A 25,327-nucleotide genomic window follows, 5' to 3' on the forward strand; every position below is an offset into this window, starting at 1 on the left:
CGGGAAATCGCGGGCTTTCGTTTGCCAGCGATTAAACCACTTTCACTAAGCGTCTCATCAAAAATGAAAACATTTCTGAAAACTACAAGTCTCATGCGTTTTAGTGGTGAAAAAATAATTTAAAAAATCGTTCGGGAAATGAGTTTACTGCCTGGGTACTTTCTTTGTTTACTTTTGACTATACGGGCCGAGTCGGGGATTTACGGGAAGTCGCGGGTTTTCGTTTGCCGTCGATTAAACTTCTTTTATTCAGCGTCTCATCAAAAATGAAAACATTTTTGTAAACTACAAGTCTCATGCGTTTTAGTGGTGAAAAAATAATTTAAAAAATCGTTCGGGAAATGAGTTTACTCCCTGGGTACTTTCTTTGTATACTTTTGACTATACGGGCCGAGTCCGGGGTTTACGGGAAATGGCGGGTTTTCGTTTGCCGGCGATTAAACTTCTTTTATTCAGCGTCTCATCAGAAATGTAAACATTTTTGAAAAACTACAAGTCTCATGCGTTTTAGTGGTGAAAAAATAATTTAAAAAATCGTTTTGGAAATGAGTTTACTCCCTGGGTACTTTCTTTGTATACTTTTGACTATACGGGCCGAGTCGGGGATTTACGGGAAGTCGCGGGTTTTCATTTGCCGGCGATTAAACTTCTTTTATTCAGCGTCTCATCAAAAATGAAAACATTTTTAAAAACTACAAGTCTCATGTGCTTTAGTGGTGAAAAAATAATTTAAAAAATCGTTCGGGAAATGAGTTTACTTCCTGGGTACTTCCTTTGTATACTTTTGGCTATACGGGCCGAGTCCGGGGTTTACGGCAAATGGCGGGTTTTCGTTTGCCGGCGATTAAACTCCTTTTATTCAGCGTCTCATCAAAAATGAAAACATTTTTGAAAACTACAAGTCTCATCCGTTTTAGTGGTGAAAAGATAATTTAAAAAATCGTTTTGGAAATGAGTTTACTCACAGGGTACTTTCTTTGTATACATTCGACTACACGGGCCAAGCCCGGTATTTACGGGAAATCGCGGAACTTCGTTTGCCGGCGATTAAACCACTTTCACTAAGCATCTCATCAAAAATGAAAACATTTCTGAAGACTACAAGTCTCATGCGTTTTAGTGGTGAAGAAGTAATTTAAAAAATCGTTCGGGAAATGAGTTTACTCCCTGGGTACCTTCTTTTTATACTTTTGACTATACGGGCCGAATCCGGGATTTACGGGAAATCGCGGGTTTTCGTTTGCCGGCGATTAAACTTCTTTTATTCAGCGTCTCATCAAAAATGAAAACATTTTTGAATACTACAAGTCTCATGCGTTTTAGTGGTGAAAAAATAATTTAAAAAATCGTTCGGGAAATGAGTTTACTCCCTGGGTACTTTCTTTGTGTACTTTTCACTATACGGGCCGAGTCCAGGATTTTCGGGAAATCGCGGGTTTTCGTTTGCCAGCGATTAAACCACTTTCACTAAGCGTCTCATCAAAAATGAAAACATTTCTGAAAACTACAAGTCTCATGCGTTTTAGTGGTGAAAAAATAATTTAAAAAATCGTTCGGGAAATGAGTTTACTCCCTGGGTACTTTCTTTGTTTACTTTTGACTATACGGGCCGAGTCGGGGATTTACGGGAAGTCGCGGGTTTTTGTTTGCCGTCGATTAAACTTCTTTTATTCAGCGTCTCATCAAAAATGAAAACATTTTTGTAAACTACAAGTCTCATGCGTTTTAGTGGTGAAAAAATAATTTAAAAAATCGTTCGGGAAATGAGCTTACTCCCAGGGTACTTTCTTTGTATACTTTTGACTATACGGGCCGAGTCCGGTATTTACGGGAAATCGCAGGTTTTCGTTTGCCGGCGATTAAACTACTTTTATTCAGCGTCTCATCAAAAATGAAAACATTTTTGTAAACTACAAGTCTCATGCGTTATAGTGGTGAAAAAATAATTTAAAAAATCGTTCGTGAATTGACTTTACTCCCTGGGTACTTTCGTTGTATACTTTTGACTATACGGGCCGAGTCCGGGGTTTACGGGAAATGGCGGGTTTTCGTTTGCCAGCGATTAAACTTCTTTTATTCAGCGTCTCATCAAAAATGAAAACATTTTTGAAAACTACAAGTCTCATGCGTTTTAGTGGTGAAAAAATAATTTAAAAAATCGTTCGGGAAATGAGTTTACTCCCTGGGTACTTTCTTTGTGTACTTTTGACTATACGGGCCGAGTCCGGGATTTACGGGAAATCGCGGGTTTTCGTTTGCCGGCGATTAAACCACTTTCACTAAGCGTCTTATCAAAAATAAAAAACATTTCTGAAAACTACAAGTCTCATGCGTTTTAGTGGTTCAAAAATAATTTAAAAAATCGTTCGGGAAATGAGTTTACTCCCTGGGTACTTTCGTTGTATACCTTTGACTATACGGGCCGAGTCCGGTATTTACGGGAAATCGCAGGTTTTCGTTTGCCGGCGATTAAACTTCTTTTATTCAGCGTCTCATCAAAAATGAAAACATTTTTGTAAACTACAAGTCTCATGCGTTTTAGTGGTGAAAAAATAATTTAAAAAATCGTTCGGGAAATAACTTTACTCCCTGGGTACTTTCGTTGTATACCTTTGACTATACGGGCCGAGTCCGGGGTTTACGGGAAATGGCGGGTTTTCGTTTGCCGGCGATTAAACTTCTTTTATTCAGCGTCTCATCAAAAATGAAAACATTTTTGAAAACTACAAGTCTCATGCGTTTTAGTGGTGAAAAGATAATTTAAAAAATCGTTTTGGAAATGAGTTTACTCACAGGGTACTTTCTTTGTATACATTCGACTATACAAGCCAAGCCCGGGATTTACGGGAAATCGCGGGTTTTCGTTTGCCGGCGATTAAACTTCTTTTATTCAGCGTCTCATCAAAAATGAAAACATTTTTAAAAACTACAAGTCTCGTGGGCTTTAGTGGTAAAATAATAATTTAAATAATCGTTCGGGAAATGAGTTTACTCCCTCGGTACTTTCTTTGTATACTTTTGACTATACGGGCCGAGTCCGGGGTTTACGGGAAATGGCGGGTTTTCGTTTGCCGGCGATTAAACTTCTTTTATTCAGCGTCTCATCAGAAATGAAAACATTTTTGAAAACTACAAGTCTCATGCGTTTTAGTGGTGAAAAAATAATTTAAAAAGTCGTTTTGGAAATGAGTTTACTCCCTGGGTACTTTCTTTGTATACTTTTGACTATACGGGCCGGGTCGGGAATTTACGGGAAGTCGCGGGTTTTCGTTTGCCGGCGATTAAACTTCTTTTATTTATTGTCTCATCAAAAATGAAAACATTTTTAAAAACTACAAGTCTCATGTGCTTTAGTGGTGAAAAATTAATTTAAAAAATCGTTCGGGAAATTAGTTTACTCCCTGGGTACTTCCTTTGTATACTTTTGGCTATACGGGCCGAGTCCGGGGTTTACGGAAAATGGCGGGTTTTCGTTTGCCGGCGATTAAACTCCTTTTATTCAGCGTCTCATCAAAAATGAAAACATTTTTGAAAACTACAAGTCTCATGCGTTTTAGTGGTGAAAAGATAATTTAAAAAATCGTTTTGGAAATGAGTTTACTCACAGGGTACTTTCTTTGTATACATTTGACTACACGGGCCAAGCCCGGGATTTACGGGAAATCGCGGAATTTCGTTTGCCGGCGATTAAACCACTTTCACTAAGCATCTCATCAAAAATGAAAACATTTCTGAAAACTACAAGTCTCATGCGTTTTAGTGGTGAAAAAACAATTTAAAAAATCGTTCGGGAAATGAGTTTACTCCCTGGGTACTTTCTTTGTTTACTTTTGATTATACGGGCCGAGTCGGGGATTTACGGGAAGTCGCGGGTTTTCGTTTGCCGGCGATTAAACTTCTTTTAATCAGCCTCTCATCAAAAATGAAAACATTTTTGTAAACAACAAGTCTCATGCGTTTTAGTGGTGAAAAAATAATTTAAAAAATCGTTCGGGAAATGAGCTTACTCCCAGGGTACTTTCTTTGTATACTTTTGGATATACGGGCCGAGTCCGGGGTTTACGGAAAATGGCGGGTTTTCGTTTGCCGGCGATTAAACTCCTTTTATTCAGCGTCTCATCAAAAATGAAAACATTTTTAAAAACTACAAGTCTCATGCGTTTTAGTGGTGAAAAGATAATTTAAAAAATCGTTTTGGAAATGAGTTTACTCACAGGGTACTTTCTTTGTATACATTCGACTACACGGGCCAAGCCCGGGATTTACGGGAAATCGCGGAATTTCGTTTGCCGGCGATTAAACCACTTTCACTAAGCATCTCATCAAAAATGAAAACATTTCTGAAAACTACAAGTCTCTTGCGTTTTAGTGGTGAAAAAATAATTTAAAAAATCGTTCGTGAAATGAGTTTACTCCCTCGGTACTTTCTTTGTATACTTTTGACTATACGGGCCGAGTCCGGGGTTTACGGGAAATGGCGGGTTTTCGTTTGCCGGCGATTAAACTTCTTTTATTCAGCGTCTCATCAGAAATGAAAGCATTTTTGAAAACTACAAGTCTCATGCGTTTTAGTGGTGAAAAAATAATTTAAAAAGTCGTTTTGGAAATGAGTTTACTCCCTGGGTACTTTCTTTGTATACTTTTGACTATACGGGCCGAGTCGGGGATTTACGGGAAGTCGCGGGTTTTCGTTTGCCGGCGATTAAACTTCTTTTATTTATTGTCTCATCAAAAATGAAAACATTTTTAAAAACTACAAGTCTCATGTGCTTTAGTGGTGAAAAATTAATTTAAAAAATCGTTCGGGAAATTAGTTTACTCCCTGGGTACTTCCTTTGTATACTTTTGGCTATACGGGCCGAGTCCGGGGTTTACGGAAAATGGCGGGTTTTCGTTTGCCGGCGATTAAACTCCTTAATTAGTTTACTCCCTGGGTACTTTCTTTGTATACTTTTGACTATACGGGCCGGGTCGGGAATTTACGGGAAGTCGCGGGTTTTCGTTTGCCGGCGATTAAACTTCTTTTATTTATTGTCTCATCAAAAATGAAAACATTTTTAAAAACTACAAGTCTCATGTGCTTTAGTGGTGAAAAATTAATTTAAAAAATCGTTCGGGAAATTAGTTTACTCCCTGGGTACTTCCTTTGTATACTTTTGGCTATACGGGCCGAGTCCGGGGTTTACGGAAAATGGCGGGTTTTCGTTTGCCGGCGATTAAACTCCTTTTATTCAGCGTCTCATCAAAAATGAAAACATTTTTGAAAACTACAAGTCTCATGCGTTTTAGTGGTGAAAAGATAATTTAAAAAATCGTTTTGGAAATGAGTTTACTCACAGGGTACTTTCTTTGTATACATTTGACTACACGGGCCAAGCCCGGGATTTACGGGAAATCGCGGAATTTCGTTTGCCGGCGATTAAACCACTTTCACTAAGCATCTCATCAAAAATGAAAACATTTCTGAAAACTACAAGTCTCATGCGTTTTAGTGGTGAAAAAACAATTTAAAAAATCGTTCGGGAAATGAGTTTACTCCCTGGGTACTTTCTTTGTTTACTTTTGATTATACGGGCCGAGTCGGGGATTTACGGGAAGTCGCGGGTTTTCGTTTGCCGGCGATTAAACTTCTTTTAATCAGCCTCTCATCAAAAATGAAAACATTTTTGTAAACAACAAGTCTCATGCGTTTTAGTGGTGAAAAAATAATTTAAAAAATCGTTCGGGAAATGAGCTTACTCCCAGGGTACTTTCTTTGTATACTTTTGGATATACGGGCCGAGTCCGGGGTTTACGGAAAATGGCGGGTTTTCGTTTGCCGGCGATTAAACTCCTTTTATTCAGCGTCTCATCAAAAATGAAAACATTTTTAAAAACTACAAGTCTCATGCGTTTTAGTGGTGAAAAGATAATTTAAAAAATCGTTTTGGAAATGAGTTTACTCACAGGGTACTTTCTTTGTATACATTCGACTACACGGGCCAAGCCCGGGATTTACGGGAAATCGCGGAATTTCGTTTGCCGGCGATTAAACCACTTTCACTAAGCATCTCATCAAAAATGAAAACATTTCTGAAAACTACAAGTCTCTTGCGTTTTAGTGGTGAAAAAATAATTTAAAAAATCGTTCGTGAAATGAGTTTACTCCCTCGGTACTTTCTTTGTATACTTTTGACTATACGGGCCGAGTCCGGGGTTTACGGGAAATGGCGGGTTTTCGTTTGCCGGCGATTAAACTTCTTTTATTCAGCGTCTCATCTGAAATGAAAGCATTTTTGAAAACTACAAGTCTCATGCGTTTTAGTGGTGAAAAAATAATTTAAAAAGTCGTTTTGGAAATGAGTTTACTCCCTGGGTACTTTCTTTGTATACTTTTGACTATACGGGCCGAGTCGGGGATTTACGGGAAGTCGCGGGTTTTCGTTTGCCGGCGATTAAACTTCTTTTATTTATTGTCTCATCAAAAATGAAAACATTTTTAAAAACTACAAGTCTCATGTGCTTTAGTGGTGAAAAATTAATTTAAAAAATCGTTCGGGAAATTAGTTTACTCCCTGGGTACTTCCTTTGTATACTTTTGGCTATACGGGCCGAGTCCGGGGTTTACGGAAAATGGCGGGTTTTCGTTTGCCGGCGATTAAACTCCTTTTATTCAGCGTCTCATCAAAAATGAAAACATTTTTGAAAACTACAAGTCTAATGCGTTTTAGTGGTGAAAAGATAATTTAAAAAATCGTTTTGGAAATGAGTTTACTCACAGGGTACTTTCTTTGTATACATTTGACTACACGGGCCAAGCCCGGGATTTACGGGAAATCGCGGAATTTCGTTTGCCGGCGATTAAACCACTTTCACTAAGCATCTCATCAAAAATGAAAACATTTCTGAAAACTACAAGTCTCATGCGTTTTAGTGGTGAAAAAACAATTTAAAAAATCGTTCGGGAAATGAGTTTACTCCCTGGGTACTTTCTTTGTTTACTTTTGATTATACGGGCCGAGTCGGGGATTTACGGGAAGTCGCGGGTTTTCGTTTGCCGGCGATTAAACTTCTTTTAATCAGCCTCTCATCAAAAATGAAAACATTTTTGTAAACAACAAGTCTCATGCGTTTTAGTGGTGAAAAAATAATTTAAAAAATCGTTCGGGAAATGAGCTTACTCCCAGGGTACTTTCTTTGTATACTTTTGGATATACGGGCCGAGTCCGGGGTTTACGGAAAATGGCGGGTTTTCGTTTGCCGGCGATTAAACTCCTTTTATTCAGCGTCTCATCAAAAATGAAAACATTTTTAAAAACTACAAGTCTCATGCGTTTTAGTGGTGAAAAGATAATTTAAAAAATCGTTTTGGAAATGAGTTTACTCACAGGGTACTTTCTTTGTATACATTCGACTACACGGGCCAAGCCCGGGATTTACGGGAAATCGCGGAATTTCGTTTGCCGGCGATTAAACCACTTTCACTAAGCATCTCATCAAAAATGAAAACATTTCTGAAAACTACAAGTCTCTTGCGTTTTAGTGGTGAAAAAATAATTTAAAAAATCGTTCGTGAAATGAGTTTACTCCCTCGGTACTTTCTTTGTATACTTTTGACTATACGGGCCGAGTCCGGGGTTTACGGGAAATGGCGGGTTTTCGTTTGCCGGCGATTAAACTTCTTTTATTCAGCGTCTCATCTGAAATGAAAGCATTTTTGAAAACTACAAGTCTCATGCGTTTTAGTGGTGAAAAAATAATTTAAAAAGTCGTTTTGGAAATGAGTTTACTCCCTGGGTACTTTCTTTGTATACTTTTGACTATACGGGCCGAGTCGGGGATTTACGGGAAGTCGCGGGTTTTCGTTTGCCGGCGATTAAACTTCTTTTATTTATTGTCTCATCAAAAATGAAAACATTTTTAAAAACTACAAGTCTCATGTGCTTTAGTGGTGAAAAATTAATTTAAAAAATCGTTCGGGAAATTAGTTTACTCCCTGGGTACTTCCTTTGTATACTTTTGGCTATACGGGCCGAGTCCGGGGTTTACGGAAAATGGCGGGTTTTCGTTTGCCGGCGATTAAACTCCTTTTATTCAGCGTCTCATCAAAAATGAAAACATTTTTGAAAACTACAAGTCTAATGCGTTTTAGTGGTGAAAAGATAATTTAAAAAATCGTTTTGGAAATGAGTTTACTCACAGGGTACTTTCTTTGTATACATTCGACTATACGGGCCGAATCCGGGATTTACGGGAAATCGCGGGTTTTCGTTTGCCGGCGAATAAACTTCTTTTATTCAGCGTCTCATCAAAAATGAAAACATTTTTGAATATTACAAGTCTCATGCGTTTTAGTGGTGAAAAAATAATTTAAAAAATCGTTCGGGAAATGAGTTTACTCCCTGGGTACTTTCTTTGTGTACTTTTGACTATACGGGCCGAGTCGGGGATTTACGGCAAGTCGCGGGTTTTCGTTTGCCGGCGATTAAACTTCTTTTATTCAGCGTCTCATCAAAAATGAAAACATTTTTGAATATTACAAGTCTCATGCGTTTTAGTGGTGAAAAAATAATTTAAAAAATCGTTCGGGAAATGAGTTTACTCCCTGGGTACTTTCTTTGTGTACTTTTGACTATACGGGCCGAGTCCGGGATTTACGGGAAATCGCGGGTTTGCGTTTGCCAGCGATTAAACCACTTTCACTAAGCGTCTCATCAAAAATGAAAACATTTCTAAAAACTACAAGTCTCATGCGTTTTAGTGGTGAAAAAACAATTTAAAAAATCATTCGGGAAATGAGTTTACTCCCTGGGTATTTTCTTTGTTTACATTTGACTATACGGGCCGAGTCGGGGATTTACGGCAAGTCGCGGGTTTTCGTTTGCCGGCGATTAAACTTCTTTTAATCAGCGTCTCATCAAAAATGAAAACATTTTTGTAAACAACAAGTCTCATGCGTTTTAGTGGTAAAAAAATAATTTAAAAAATCGTTCGGGAAATGAGCTTACTCCCAGGGTACTTTCTTTCTATACTTTTGGCTATACGGGCCGAGTCCGGGGTTTACGGAAAATGGCGGGTTTTCGTTTGCCGGCGATTAAACTCCTTTTATTCAGCGTCTCATCAAAAATGAAAACATTTTTGAAAACTACAAGTCTCATGCGTTTTAGTGGTGAAAAGATAATTTAAAAAATCGTTTTGGAAATGAGTTTACTCACAGGGTACTTTCTTTGTATACATTCGACTACACAGGCCAAGCCCGGGATTTACGGGAAATCGCGGAATTTCGTTTGCCGGCGATTAAACCACTTTCACTAAGCATCTCATCAAAAATGAAAATATTTCTGAAAACTACAATTCTCATGCGTTTTAGTGGTGAAAAAATAATTTAAAAAATCGTTCGGGAAATGAGTTTACTCCCTGGGTACCTTCTTTTTATACTTTTGACTATACGGGCCGAATCCGGGATTTACGGGAAATCGGGGGTTTTCGTTTGGCGGCGATTAAACTTCTTTTATTCAGCGTCTCATCAAAAATGAAAACATTTTTGAATATTACAAGTCTCATGCGTTTTAGTGGTGAAAAAATAATTTAAAAAATCGTTCGGGAAATGAGTTTACTCCCTGGGTACTTTCTTTGTGTACTTTTGACTATACGGGCCGAGTCCGGGATTTACGGGAAATCGCGGGTTTGCGTTTGCCAGCGATTAAACCACTTTCACTAAGCGTCTCATCAAAAATGAAAACATTTCTAAAAACTACAAGTCTCATGCGTTTTAGTGGTGAAAAAACAATTTAAAAAATCGTTCGGGAAATGAGTTTACTCCCTGGGTACTTTCTTTGTTTACTTTTGACTATACGGGCCGAGTCGGGGATTTACGGGAAGTCGCGGGTTTTCGTTTGCCGGCGATTAAACTTCTTTTAATCAGCGTCTCATCAAAAATGAAAACATTTTTGTAAACAACAAGTCTCATGCGTTTTAGTGGTGAAAAAATAATTTAAAAAATCGTTCGGGAAATGAGCTTACTCCCAGGGTACTTTCTTTGTATACTTTTGACTATACGGGCCGAGTCCAGTATTTACGGGAAATCGCAGGTTTTCGTTTGCCGGCGATTAAACTTCTTTTATTCAGCGTCTCATCAAAAATGAAAACATTTTTGTAAACTACAAGTCTCATGCGTTTTAGTGGTGAAAAAATAATTTAAAATATTGTTTGGAAAACGACTTTACTCCCTGGGTACTTTCTTTGTGTACTTTTGACTATACGGGCCGAGTCCGGGATTTACGGGAAATCGCGGGTTTGCGTTTGCCAGCGATTAAACCACTTTCACTAAGCGTCTCATCAAAAATGAAAACATTACTAAAAACTACAAGTCTCATGCGTTTTAGTGGTGAAAAAATAATTTAAAAAATCGTTCGGGAAATGAGTTTACTCCCTGGGTACTTTCTTTGTTTACTTTTGACTATACGGGCCGAGTCGGGGATTTACGGGAAGTCGCGGGTTTTCGTTTGCCGGCGATTAAACTTCTTTTATTCAGCGTCTCATCAAAAATGAAAACATTTTTGTAAACAACAAGTCTCATGCGTTTTAGTGGTGAAAAAATAATTTAAAAAATCGTTGCGGAAATGAGCTTACTCCCAGGGTACTTTCTTTGTATACTTTTTACTATACGGGCCGAGTCCGGTATTTACGGGAAATCGCAGGTTTTCGTTTGCCGGCGATTAAACTTCTTTTATTCAGCGTCTCATCAAAAATGAAAACATTTTTGTAAACTACAAGTCTCATGCGTTTTAGTGAAGAAAAAATAATTTAAAAAATCTTTCGGGAAACGAGTTTACTTCCTGGTTACCTTCTTTGTATACTTTTGACTATACGGGCCGAGTCCGGGATTTACGGGAAATCGCGGGTTTTCGTTTGCCGGCGATTAAACTTCTTTTATTCAGCGTCTCATCAGAAATGAAAACATTTTTGAAAACTACAAGTCTCATGCGTTTTAGTGGTGAAAAGATAATTTAAAAAATCGTTTTGGAAATGAGTTTACTCACAGGGTACTTTCTTTGTATACATTCGACTATACAAGCCAAGCCCGGGATTTACGGGAAATCGCGGGTTTTCGTTTGCCGGCGATTAAACTTCTTTTATTCAGCGTCTCATCAAAAATGAAAACATTTTTAAAAACTACAAGTCTCGTGGGCTTTAGTGGTGAAATAATAATTTAAATAATCGTTCGGGAAATGAGTTTACTCCCTCGGTACTTTCTTTGTATACTTTTGACTATACGGGCCGAGTCCGGGGTTTACGGGAAATGGCGGGTTTTCGTTTGCCGGCGATTAAACTTCTTTTATTCAGCGTCTCATCAGAAATGAAAACATTTTTGAAAACTACAAGTCTCATGCGTTTTAGTGGTGAAAAAATAATTTAAAAAGTCGTTTTTGAAATGAGTTTACTCCCTGGGTACTTTCTTTGTATACTTTTGACTATACGGGCCGAGTCGGGGATTTACGGGAAGTCGCGGGTTTTCGTTTGCCGGCGATTAAACTTCTTTTATTTATTGTCTCACCAAAAATGAAAACATTTTTAAAAATTACAAGTCTCATGTGCTTTAGTGGTGAAAAATTAATTTAAAAAACCGTTCGGGAAATTAGTTTACTCCCTGGGTACTTCCTTTGTATACTTTTGGCTATACGGGCCGAGTCCGGGGTTTACGGAAAATGGCGGGTTTTCGTTTGCCGGCGATTAAACTCCTTTTATTCAGCGTCTCATCAAAAATGAAAACATTTTTGAAAACTACAAGTCTCATGCGTTTTAGTGGTGAAAAGATAATTTAAAAAATCGTTTTGGAAATGAGTTTACTCACAGGGTACTTTCTTTGTATACATTCGACTACACGGGCCAAGCCCGGGATTTACGGGAAATCGCGGAATTTCGTTTGCCGGCGATTAAACCACTTTCACTAAGCATCTCATCAAAAATGAAAACATTTCTGAAAACTACAAGTCTCATGCGTTTTAGTGGTGAAAAAATAATTTAAAAAATCGTTCGGGAAATGAGTTTACTCCCTGGGTACCTTCTTTTTATACTTTTGACTATACGGGCCGAATCCGGGATTTACGGGAAATCGCGGGTTTTCGTTTGCCGGCGAATAAACTTCTTTTATTCAGCGTCTCATCAAAAATGAAAACATTTTTGAATATTACAAGTCTCATGCGTTTTAGTGGTGAAAAAATAATTTAAAAAATCGTTTTTGAAATGAGTTTACTCCCTGGGTACTTTCTTTGTATACTTTTGACTATACGGGCCGAGTCGGGGATTTACGGGAAGTCGCGGGTTTTCGTTTGCCGGCGATTAAACTTCTTTTATTTATTGTCTCACCAAAAATGAAAACATTTTTAAAAACTACAAGTCTCATGTGCTTTAGTGGTGAAAAATTAATTTAAAAAATCGTTCGGGAAATTAGTTTACTCCCTGGGTACTTCCTTTGTATACTTTTGGCTATACGGGCCGAGTCCGGGGTTTACGGAAAATGGCGGGTTTTCGTTTGCCGGCGATTAAACTCCTTTTATTCAGCGTCTCATCAAAAATGAAAACATTTTTGAAAACTACAAGTCTCATGCGTTTTAGTGGTGAAAAGATAATTTAAAAAATCGTTTTGGAAATGAGTTTACTCACAGGGTACTTTCTTTGTATACATTCGACTACACGGGCCAAGCCCGGGATTTACGGGAAATCGCGGAATTTCGTTTGCCGGCGATTAAACCACTTTCACTAAGCATCTCATCAAAAATGAAAACATTTCTGAAAACTACAAGTCTCATGCGTTTTAGTGGTGAAAAAATAATTTAAAAAATCGTTCGGGAAATGAGTTTACTCCCTGGGTACCTTCTTTTTATACTTTTGACTATACGGGCCGAATCCGGGATTTACGGGAAATCGCGGGTTTTCGTTTGCCGGCGAATAAACTTCTTTTATTCAGCGTCTCATCAAAAATGAAAACATTTTTGAATATTACAAGTCTCATGCGTTTTAGTGGTGAAAAAATAATTTAAAAAATCGTTCGGGAAATGAGTGTACTCCCTGGGTACTTTCTTTGTGTACTTTTGACTATACGGGCCGAGTCCGGGATTTACGGGAAATCGCGGGTTTGCGTTTGCCAGCGATTAAACCACTTTCACTAAGCGTCTCATCAAAAATGAAAACATTTCTAAAAACTACAAGTCCCATGCGTTTTAGTGGTGAAAAAACAATTTAAAAAATCTTTCGGGAAACGAGTTTACTTCCTGGTTACCTTCTTTGTATACTTTTGACTATACGGGCCGAGTCCGGGATTTACGGGAAATCGCGGGTTTTCGTTTGCCGGCGATTAAACTTCTTTTATTCAGCGTCTCATCAGAAATGAAAACATTTTTGAAAACTACAAGTCTCATGCGTTTTAGTGGTGAAAAGATAATTTAAAAAATCGTTTTGGAAATGAGTTTACTCACAGGGTACTTTCTTTGTATACATTCGACTATACAAGCCAAGCCCGGGATTTACGGGAAATCGCGGGTTTTCGTTTGCCGGCGATTAAACTTCTTTTATTCTGCGTCTCATCAAAAATGAAAACATTTTTAAAAACTACAAGTCTCGTGGGCTTTAGTGGTGAAATAATAATTTAAATAATCGTTCGGGAAATGAGTTTACTCCCTCGGTACTTTCTTTGTATACTTTTGACTATACGGGCCGAGTCCGGGGTTTACGGGAAATGGCGGGTTTTCGTTTGCCGGCGATTAAACTTCTTTTATTCAGCGTCTCATCAGAAATGAAAACATTTTTGAAAACTACAAGTCTCATGCGTTTTAGTGGTGAAAAAATAATTTAAAAAGTCGTTTTTGAAATGAGTTTACTCCCTGGGTACTTTCTTTGTATACTTTTGACTATACGGGCCGAGTCGGGGATTTACGGGAAGTCGCGGGTTTTCGTTTGCCGGCGATTAAACTTCTTTTATTTATTGTCTCACCAAAAATGAAAACATTTTTAAAAACTACAAGTCTCATGTGCTTTAGTGGTGAAAAATTAATTTAAAAAACCGTTCGGGAAATTAGTTTACTCCCTGGGTACTTCCTTTGTATACTTTTGGCTATACGGGCCGAGTCCGGGGTTTACGGAAAATGGCGGGTTTTCGTTTGCCGGCGATTAAACTCCTTTTATTCAGCGTCTCATCAAAAATGAAAACATTTTTGAAAACTACAAGTCTCATGCGTTTTAGTGGTGAAAAGATAATTTAAAAAATCGTTTTGGAAATGAGTTTACTCACAGGGTACTTTCTTTGTATACATTCGACTACACGGGCCAAGCCCGGGATTTACGGGAAATCGCAGAATTTCGTTTGCCGGCGATTAAACCACTTTCACTAAGCATCTCATCAAAAATGAAAACATTTCTGAAAACTACAAGTCTCATGCGTTTTAGTGGTGAAAAAATAATTTAAAAAATCGTTCGGGAAATGAGTTTACTCCCTGGGTACCTTCTTTTTATACTTTTGACTATACGGGCCGAATCCGGGATTTACGGGAAATCGCGGGTTTTCGTTTGCCGGCGAATAAACTTCTTTTATTCAGCGTCTCATCAAAAATGAAAACATTTTTGAATATTACAAGTCTCATGCGTTTTAGTGGTGAAAAAATAATTTAAAAAATCGTTTTTGAAATGAGTTTACTCCCTGGGTACTTTCTTTGTATACTTTTGACTATACGGGCCGAGTCGGGGATTTACGGGAAGTCGCGGGTTTTCGTTTGCCGGCGATTAAACTTCTTTTATTTATTGTCTCACCAAAAATGAAAACATTTTTAAAAACTACAAGTCTCATGTGCTTTAGTGGTGAAAAATTAATTTAAAAAATCGTTCGGGAAATTAGTTTACTCCCTGGGTACTTCCTTTGTATACTTTTGGCTATACGGGCCGAGTCCGGGGTTTACGGAAAATGGCGGGTTTTCGTTTGCCGGCGATTAAACTCCTTTTATTCAGCGTCTCATCAAAAATGAAAACATTTTTGAAAACTACAAGTCTCATGCGTTTTAGTGGTGAAAAGATAATTTAAAAAATCGTTTTGGAAATGAGTTTACTCACAGGGTACTTTCTTTGTATACATTCGACTACACGGGCCAAGCCCGGGATTTACGGGAAATCGCGGAATTTCGTTTGCCGGCGATTAAACCACTTTCACTAAGCATCTCATCAAAAATGAAAACATTTCTGAAAACTACAAGTCTCATGCGTTTTAGTGGTGAAAAAATAATTTAAAAAATCGTTCGGGAAATGAGTTTACTCCCTGGGTACCTTCTTTTTATACTTTTGACTATACGGGCCGAATCCGGGATTTACGGGAAATCGCGGGTTTTCGTTTGCCGGCGAATAAACTTCTTTTATTCAGCGTCTCATCAAAAATGAAAACATTTTTGAATATTACAAGTCTCATGCGTTTTAGTGGTGAAAAAATAATTTAAAAAATCGTTCGGGAAATGAGTGTACTCCCTGGGTACTTTCTTTGTGTACTTTTGACTATACGGGCCGAGTCCGGGATTTACGGGAAATCGCGGGTTTGCGTTTGCCAGCGATTAAACCACTTTCACTAAGCGTCTCATCAAAAATGAAAACATTTCTAAAAACTACAAGTCCCATGCGTTTTAGTGGTGAAAAAACAATTTAAAAAATCGTTCGGGAAATGAGTTTACTCCCTGGGTACTTTCTTTGTTTACTTTTGACTATACGGGCCGAGTCGGGGATTTACGGGAAGTCGCGGGTTTTCGTTTGCCGGCGATTAAACTTCTTTTAATCAGCGTCTCATCAAAAATGAAAACATTTTTGTAAACAACAAGTCTCATGCGTTTTAGTGGTGAAAAAATAATTTAAAAAATCGTTCGGGAAATGAGCTTACTCCCAGGGTACTTTCTTTGTATACTTTTGGCTATACGGGCCGAGTCCGGGGTTTACGGAAAATGGCGGGTTTTCGTTTGCCGGCGATTAAACTACTTTTATTCAGCGTCTCATCAAAAATGAAAACATTTTTGAAAACTACAAGTCTCATGCGTTTTAGTGGTGAAAAGATAATTTAAAAAATCGTTTTGGAAATGAGTTTACTCACAGGGTACTTTCTTTGCATACATTCGACTACACGGGCCAAGCCCGGGATTTACGGGAAATCGCGGAATTTCGTTTGCCGGCGATTAAACCACTTTCACTAAGCATCTCATCAAAAATGAAAACATTTCTGAAAACTACAAGTCTCATGCGTTTTATGGTGAAAAAATAATTTAAAAAATCGTTCGGGAAATGAGTTTACTCCCTGGGTACCTTCTTTTTATACTTTTGACTATACGGGCCGAATCCGGGATTTACGTGAAATCGCGGGTTTTCGTTTGCCGGTGATTAAACTTCTTTTATTCAGCGTCTCATCAAAAATGAAAACATTTTTGAATATTACAAGTCTCATGCGTTTTAGTGGTGAAAAAATAATTTAAAAAATCGTTCGGGAAATGATTTTACTCCCTGGGTACTTTCTTTGTGTACTTTTGACTATACGGGCCGAGTCCGGGATTTACGGGAAATCGCGGGTTTGCGTTTGCCAGCGATTAAACCACTTTCACTAAGCGTCTCATCAAAAATGAAAACATTTCTAAAAACTACAAGTCTCATGCGTTTTAGTGGTGAAATAATAATTCAAAAAATCGTTCGGGAAATGAGTTTACTCCCTGGGTACTTTCTTTGTTTACTTTTGACTATACGGGCCGAGTCGGGGATTTACGGGAAGTCGCGGGTTTTCGTTTGCGGGCGATTAAACTTCTTTTAATCAGCGTCTCATCAAAAATGAAAACATTTTTGTAAACAACAAGTCTCATGCGTTTTAGTGGTGAAAAAATAATTTAAAAAATCGTTCGGGAAATGAGTTTACTCCCTGGGTACTTTCTTTGTTTACTTTTGACTATACGGGCCGAGTCGGGGATTTACGGGAAGTCGCGGGTTTTCGTTTGCCGGCGATTAAACTTCTTTTAATCAGCGTCTCATCAAAAATGAAAACATTTTTGTAAACAACAAGTCTCATGCGTTTTAGTGGTGAAAAAATAATTTAAAAAATCGTTCGGGAAATGAGCTTACTCCCAGGGTACTTTCTTTGTATACTTTTGGCTATACGGGCCGAGTCCGGGGTTTACGGAAAATGGCGGGTTTTCGTTTGCCGGCGATTAAACTCCTTTTATTCAGCGTCTCATCAAAAATGAAAACATTTTTGAAAACTACAAGTCTCATGCGTTTTAGTGGTGAAAAGATAATTTAAAAAATCGTTCGGGAAATGAGTTTACTCACAGGGTACTTTCTTTGTATACATTCGACTACACGGGCCAAGCCCGGGATTTACGGGAAATCGCGGAATTTCGTTTGCCGGCGATTAAACCACTTTCACTAAGCATCTCATCAAAAATGAAAACATTTCTGAAAACTACAAGTCTCATGCGTTTTAGTGGTGAAAAAATAATTTAAAAAATCGTTCGGGAAATGAGTTTACTCCCTGGGTACCTTCTTTTTATACTTTTGACTATACGGGCCGAATCCGGGATTTACGTGAAATCGCGGGTTTTCGTTTGCCGGTGATTAAACTTCTTTTATTCAGCGTCTCATCAAAAATGAAAACATTTTTGAATATTACAAGTCTCATGCGTTTTAGTGGTGAAAAAATAATTTAAAAAATCGTTCGGGAAATGATTTTACTCCCTGGGTACTTTCTTTGTGTACTTTTGACTATACGGGCCGAGTCCGGGATTTACGGGAAATCGCGGGTTTGCGTTTGCCAGCGATTAAACCACTTTCACTAAGCGTCTCATCAAAAATGAAAACATTTCTAAAAACTACAAGTCTCATGTGCTTTAGTGGTGAAAAATTAATTTAAAAAATCGTTCGGGAAATTAGTTTACTCCCTGGGTACTTCCTTTGTATACTTTTGGCTATACGGGCCGAGTCCGGGGTTTACGGAAAATGGCGGGTTTTCGTTTGCCGGCGATTAAACTCCTTTTATTCAGCGTCTCATCAAAAATGAAAACATTTTTGAAAACTGCAAGTCTCATGCGTTTTAGTGGTGAAAAGATAATTTAAAAAATCGTTTTGGAAATGAGTTTACTCACAGGGTACTTTCTTTGTATACATTCGACTACACGGGCCAAGCCCGGGATTTACGGGAAATCGCGGAATTTCGTTTGCCGGCGATTAAACCACTTTCACTAAGCATCTCATCAAAAATGAAAACATTTCTGAAAACTACAAGTCTCATGCGTTTTAGTGGTGAAAAAATAATTTAAAAAATCGTTCGGGAAATGAGTTTACTCCCTGGGTACCTTCTTTTTATACTTTTGACTATACGGGCCGAATCCGGGATTTACGGGAAATCGCGGGTTTTCGTTTGCCGGCGAATAAACTTCTTTTATTCAGCGTCTCATCAAAAATGAAAACATTTTTGAATATTACAAGTCTCATGCGTTTTAGTGGTGAAAAAATAATTTAAAAAATCGTTCGGGAAATGAGTGTACTCCCTGGGTACTTTCTTTGTGTACTTTTGACTATACGGGCCGAGTCCGGGATTTACGGGAAATCGCGGGTTTGCGTTTGCCAGCGATTAAACCACTTTCACTAAGCGTCTCATCAAAAATGAAAACATTTCTAAAAACTACAAGTCCCATGCGTTTTAGTGGTGAAAAAACAATTTAAAAAATCGTTCGGGAAATGAGTTTACTCCCTGGGTACTTTCTTTGTTTACTTTTGACTATACGGGCCGAGTCGGGGATTTACGGGAAGTCGCGGGTTTTCGTTTGCCGGCGATTAAACTTCTTTTAATCAGCGTCTCATCAAAAATGAAAACATTTTTGTAAACAACAAGTCTCATGCGTTTTAGTGGTGAAAAAATAATTTAAAAAATCGTTCGGGAAATGAGCTTACTCCCAGGGTACTTTCTTTGTATACTTTTGGCTATACGGGCCGAGTCCGGGGTTTACGGAAAATGGCGGGTTTTCGTTTGCCGGCGATTAAACTACTTTTATTCAGCGTCTCATCAAAAATGAAAACATTTTTGAAAACTACAAGTCTCATGCGTTTTAGTGGTGAAAAGATAATTTAAAAAATCGTTTTGGAAATGAGTTTACTCACAGGGTACTTTCTTTGTATACATTCGACTACACGGGCCAAGCCCGGGATTTACGGGAAATCGCGGAATTTCGTTTGCCGGCGATTAAACCACTTTCACTAAGCATCTCATCAAAAATGAAAACATTTCTGAAAACTACAAGTCTCATGCGTTTTATGGTGAAAAAATAATTTAAAAAATCGTTCGGGAAATGAGTTTACTCCCTGGGTACCTTCTTTTTATACTTTTGACTATACGGGCCGAATCCGGGATTTACGTGAAATCGCGGGTTTTCGTTTGCCGGTGATTAAACTTCTTTTATTCAGCGTCTCATCAAAAATGAAAACATTTTTGAATATTACAAGTCTCATGCGTTTTAGTGGTGAAAAAATAATTTAAAAAATCGTTCGGGAAATGATTTTACTCCCTGGGTACTTTCTTTGTGTACTTTTGACTATACGGGCCGAGTCCGGGATTTACGGGAAATCGCGGGTTTGCGTTTGCCAGCGATTAAACCACTTTCACTAAGCGTCTCATCAAAAATGAAAACATTTCTAAAAACTACAAGTCTCATGCGTTTTAGTGGTGAAATAATAATTCAAAAAATCGTTCGGGAAATGAGTTTACTCCCTGGGTACTTTCTTTGTTTACTTTTGACTATACGGGCCGAGTCGGGGATTTACGGGAAGTCGCGGGTTTTCGTTTGCGGGCGATTAAACTTCTTTTAATCAGCGTCTCATCAAAAATAAAAACATTTTTGTAAACAACAAGTCTCATGCGTTTTAGTGGTGAAAAAATAATTTAAAAAATCGTTCGGGAAATGAGTTTACTCCCTGGGTACTTTCTTTGTTTACTTTTGACTATACGGGCCGAGTCGGGGATTTACGGGAAGTCGCGGGTTTTCGTTTGCCGGCGATTAAACTTCTTTTAATCAGCGTCTCATCAAAAATGAAAACATTTTTGTAAACAACAAGTCTCATGCGTTTTAGTGGTGAAAAAATAATTTAAAAAATCGTTCGGGAAATGAGCTTACTCCCAGGGTACTTTCTTTGTATACTTTTGGCTATACGGGCCGAGTACGGGGTTTACGGAAAATGGCGGGTTTTCGTTTGCCGGCGATTAAACTCCTTTTATTCAGCGTCTCATCAAAAATGAAAACATTTTTGAAAACTACAAGTCTCATGCGTTTTAGTGGTGAAAAGATAATTTAAAAAATCGTTCGGGAAATGAGTTTACTCACAGGGTACTTTCTTTGTATACATTCGACTACACGGGCCAAGCCCGGGATTTACGGGAAATCGCGGAATTTCGTTTGCCGGCGATTAAACCACTTTCACTAAGCATCTCATCAAAAATGAAAACATTTCTGAAAACTACAAGTCTCATGCGTTTTAGTGGTGAAAAAATAATTTAAAAAATCGTTCGGGAAATGAGTTTACTCCCTGGGTACCTTCTTTTTATACTTTTGACTATACGGGCCGAATCCGGGATTTACGTGAAATCGCGGGTTTTCGTTTGCCGGTGATTAAACTTCTTTTATTCAGCGTCTCATCAAAAATGAAAACATTTTTGAATATTACAAGTCTCATGCGTTTTAGTGGTGAAAAAATAATTTAAAAAATCGTTCGGGAAATGATTTTACTCCCTGGGTACTTTCTTTGTGTACTTTTGACTATACGGGCCGAGTCCGGGATTTACGGGAAATCGCGGGTTTGCGTTTGCCAGCGATTAAACCACTTTCACTAAGCGTCTCATCAAAAATGAAAACATTTCTAAAAACTACAAGTCTCATGCGTTTTAGTGGTGAAATAATAATTCAAAAAATCGTTCGGGAAATGAGTTTACTCCCTGGGTACTTTCTTTGTTTACTTTTGACTATACGGGCCGAGTCGGGGATTTACGGGAAGTCGCGGGTTTTCGTTTGCGGGCGATTAAACTTCTTTTAATCAGCGTCTCATCAAAAATGAAAACATTTTTGTAAACAACAAGTCTCATGCGTTTTAGTTGTGAAAAAATAATTTAAAAAATCGTTCGGGAAATGAGCTTACTCCCAGGGTACTTTCTTTGTATACTTTTGACTATACGGGCCGAATCCGGGATTTACGGGAAGTCGCGGGTTTTCGTTTGCGGGCGATTAAACTTCTTTTAATCAGCGTCTCATCAAAAATGAAAACATTTTTGTAAACAACAAGTCTCATGCGTTTTAGTTGTGAAAAAATAATTTAAAAAATCGTTCGGGAAATGAGCTTACTCCCAGGGTACTTTCTTTGTATACTTTTGACTATACGGGCCGAGTCCGGTATTTACGGGAAATCGCAGGTTTTTGTTTGCCGGCGATTAAACTTCTTTTATTCAGCGTCTCATCAAAAATGAAAACATTTTTGTAAACTACAAGTCTCATGCGTTTTAGTGGTGAAAAAATAATTTAAAAAATTGTTTGGAAAATGACTTTACTCCCTGGGTACTTTCTTTGTGTACTTTTGACTATACGGGCCGAGTCCGGGATTTACGGGAAATCGCGGGTTTGCGTTTGCCAGCGATTAAACCACTTTATTATTTATTATTATTTCATTTATTTAAAGTTGGTTTTACATAGTAAATGGTAAATACTAATTTACACCAACTAAAGTAAAAAATAAATAAACAAAAAACACAAAGATGTACCAAACATTAAAAATAAGAGACGAGAATAGCCGACTTATGTAGCCTACATGTGCAGAGATCTGAAAGATTTAGTGAGATGAGTTCCTTTTTAAATCTCTTGATGGAGAGAGAACTCTTCACTCTGTCAGGCAAAGAGTTCCATAACAAACAACTTCGAAACAAAAAAGATCTAGTACCAAAGCGTGTTGAACTTGTGGATGGTAAAAGTAGACTATTTTTGCTGCGCAAATTGTAACTGATACGTCTTATAGCGTAAAAAGACTGCATAAATGACGGATTTTCGTCTGTTAATGTTTTATAAATCTCTACGCAGATTATACGTAAATGCAGTTCGTGAATTTGCACACACTTACAATTTACCAACAAGTCCTGATAACTGGAATGATAGTCTTTTGTTACAGCTCTCAATGCACGTTTGTGTGTTGAAATGATTAATTTATACTGCACAGCACTGCAATACATCCATATAATGGGACAATAGGTAAATATTGATAAAATATAAGAATTAAGCAATAACTTTGATTGTTCAAAACTAATGAATCGTCTTATTCTGTAAAGACATCTGACATTGCTATTTCCTTTTTTACATAGATTAGAGATGTGCTCATTAAAAGTGAGACATCTATCAATAGTAATGCCTAATAATTTTACAGATTCCGATGCGACTAGGAAGTTATTGTTTATTCTTAGCGATAAAGTATCACTGTGTGGACAACCTAAAAACATCATCTGAAACTTTGCTGGATTAGCAACCAATTGGTTGTTTTCAAACCAAGCTAATACGTTATTTAAGTCATGCTGAAGGTCAGCAATGACTTCATTTAATTGAGATCCACAAGTGTAGATTGTATTATCATCAGCAAAGTTGCAAATATCAGTTTTTTCAATAAATAATAATAAGTCATTTATAAATATATTAAACAGAAGTGGACCGAGAATAGAACCTTGTGGAACGCCGAAAACAATTGAGAGCCACTCACTAAAAGAACTGCAGATTTTGGTTCTTTGAAAACGTCCAGAGAGATAACTTTTCATAAGGTAAAGACTTTTTCTATCAAAACCATAAGCAGCCAATTTTGAGATTAAAAGGCCATGATCTATGGAATCAAATGCTTTGGACAAGTCCATTAAGACAGTTCCCACCACCCCAGACTTATCTAAGCACTGATGCCATTTACCAATTAGGCGAAATAGAGCATTTTGGGTGCTATATTTACTTCTAAAACCACATAATAATGATGAAAATATTGGTTGAAAATAGCTAGAAATCTGATTAAATAGAAGCCGTTCCAAAATTTTAGAAAAACTATTTAAAATACTAATTGGTCGGTAATTTTCTTTCCGAGAGTTGTCACCCTTTTTGAAAACGGGAATAACTTCAGATAGTTTTAGTACTGATGGAAATATACCGTTAGTGATGCAAGAATTTATGCAGTTAGTAAGTGGCAAGCAAATTTTGTCTGCAACTATCTGAATTATTCTCGTTGGAATTGGGCCACTGACTGCCTTTTTTGCATTTAGGCTCAGTATCACTTTATGAACTTCCTCAGGATTAACAGGTAAAAAGGAGAAGTTTCTCTTCGTTTTTGAACGGATCTTTAAAACACTAGGGTGATCAGCATAATGGAGAAGGATAGAATCAAGTTCATTTAGAGATACTGAAGAGACCACTTTGGATTTCCAGGGTTTTAAATCAAGTTTCCTTATTAAATCTATGAAATATTTATTAAACATTGTCGCTACTTCACCTTCATCAGAGATGAATTCATTTTTAACATCATCTAACAAAGAAATCTTTTCACTACCGCGAGATTTGTTCGAAAAAAAAGGTTTACAAGAGCTCCAAAAGTCTTTGGAATTGGTCTCGTGGGAATGAAAATATGATCTCTTTGCTGCTCTGTTCATATTTACAATAATGTTTCTTTGTTTTTTATAAAGCTTTATATATTTAGAGTCACCTGATTTATTAGCTTTATTTTTGTAGTAAGAGCGTTTCATGATGGCCTTCCTTATATTTCTAGTGATGTGAGGCTTTTGATTACCTCTTACTACTCGAATTTTTGCCGGTGCATGTCTATTTAGAACGTCTGTGAAGACGTTGTGAAAAGCATTAAAATTAGATTGATCAATAGCTAATAACTCAGATGAAAGGTCATACTCAAAATTTGTGCGATGAAAATTTCTGAAAGTTCTATATCTTATATATTTAGGTGAACATTTTATAAGAGACGATTTAAAAAATGTGAAAATCAGATGATGATGATCACTGATTCCAGTTTCAAAAGAGCCGCTCTTTTGAAAGCATCTATTTTTATTTGTGAGAATGAGATCAATGCATTTTCCATCATCCGATTTAAAACACGTAGGTGTTTTTATTAAACTAGATAAATTTAAATGTTCCATAAATTTAGACATATCATTGTGTGTAAAGACTTCGTTAAAATCTCCTAGAATTACAAAACTTTCGTAAGATGTTGAAAAATAATCCACTACGTTAATAATCTCGTCAAGAAAATAATTGAGACATTGTTTTGGGTTACGATATATAGAAATAACAAGAAATGTTCTGTTCCTTAGTCGCAATTCAAAAGGAATACATTGAATATCCTCAGACATAACAGGACATTTTAATTGACGCGAAGGAATATCCTGCCTTATATAAACCATTAGACCTCCACTTTTATCTGTAACATCCAACCTATAAGGTTGTTTAAATGAAGAGACCGCAAATTGAGCCTCTGGGAATGACGAGTCTAATTTAGTTTCTGCAACACATAGAATATCAACATGGTCTAGAACAATACATTGTAACGATATCAACTTATTCCTAATAGAATTGATATTCAGATACGAGATTAGAATATTATTTTTATACAACATACGAACTTTTTGCAGATCATTATTATTATCAAGTCCATCAATCGTTTGACTAGTAGAATGGCTATAGAGTCAACAGGTCAAAAATGATTTAAAATTTTCTTGGAGAACAAATGTACCTTTTCTATTAAGATGCAGTTTACTGCGATTTAGGTGTGATTCATCAAAGTTGGAATGAGGAATATAACCAATATTTCTTTCCGCGCACTTTTTTGATACAATCTCGTTTACTTTGAATACCATATTTTTATACTTATCTCCCCTGGGTACTATCGAAGAAACTACGACAGACGTTTGGTCATCCATGCTAGCAGCCGCTAATGCTAAACCAATTATATCGTCAGCTATCTTATTTGGATCCTTGGATTTCTTAAAGTTATTTGTTCCACAGTGCAAGACAAGTACGTCAGGTTTATAAGCCATGGTCGGTTTGATGTAGTGATGCATACATGAAACTGTTGCACCAGAAAACGATTTTACGAGAACTTTATTTTCAGACGTTGTTAAGTCGTGACCTTTAAGATCCTTCAATATAGAATCACCAACAATAGATATTACTCTTTTGTTATTGACATTAACGCTGTTCGATATATCTTTATTACTGGCAATTTCGTGTGATTGATCAAAAAGTGTTTCTTTTTCATGTTTTGATTTACCAAGTGGCTCTTT

The sequence above is a fragment of the Hydractinia symbiolongicarpus genome, chromosome 7 (genome assembly GCF_029227915.1).
Source record: "Hydractinia symbiolongicarpus strain clone_291-10 chromosome 7, HSymV2.1, whole genome shotgun sequence".
Taxonomy (NCBI): domain Eukaryota; kingdom Metazoa; phylum Cnidaria; class Hydrozoa; order Anthoathecata; family Hydractiniidae; genus Hydractinia; species Hydractinia symbiolongicarpus.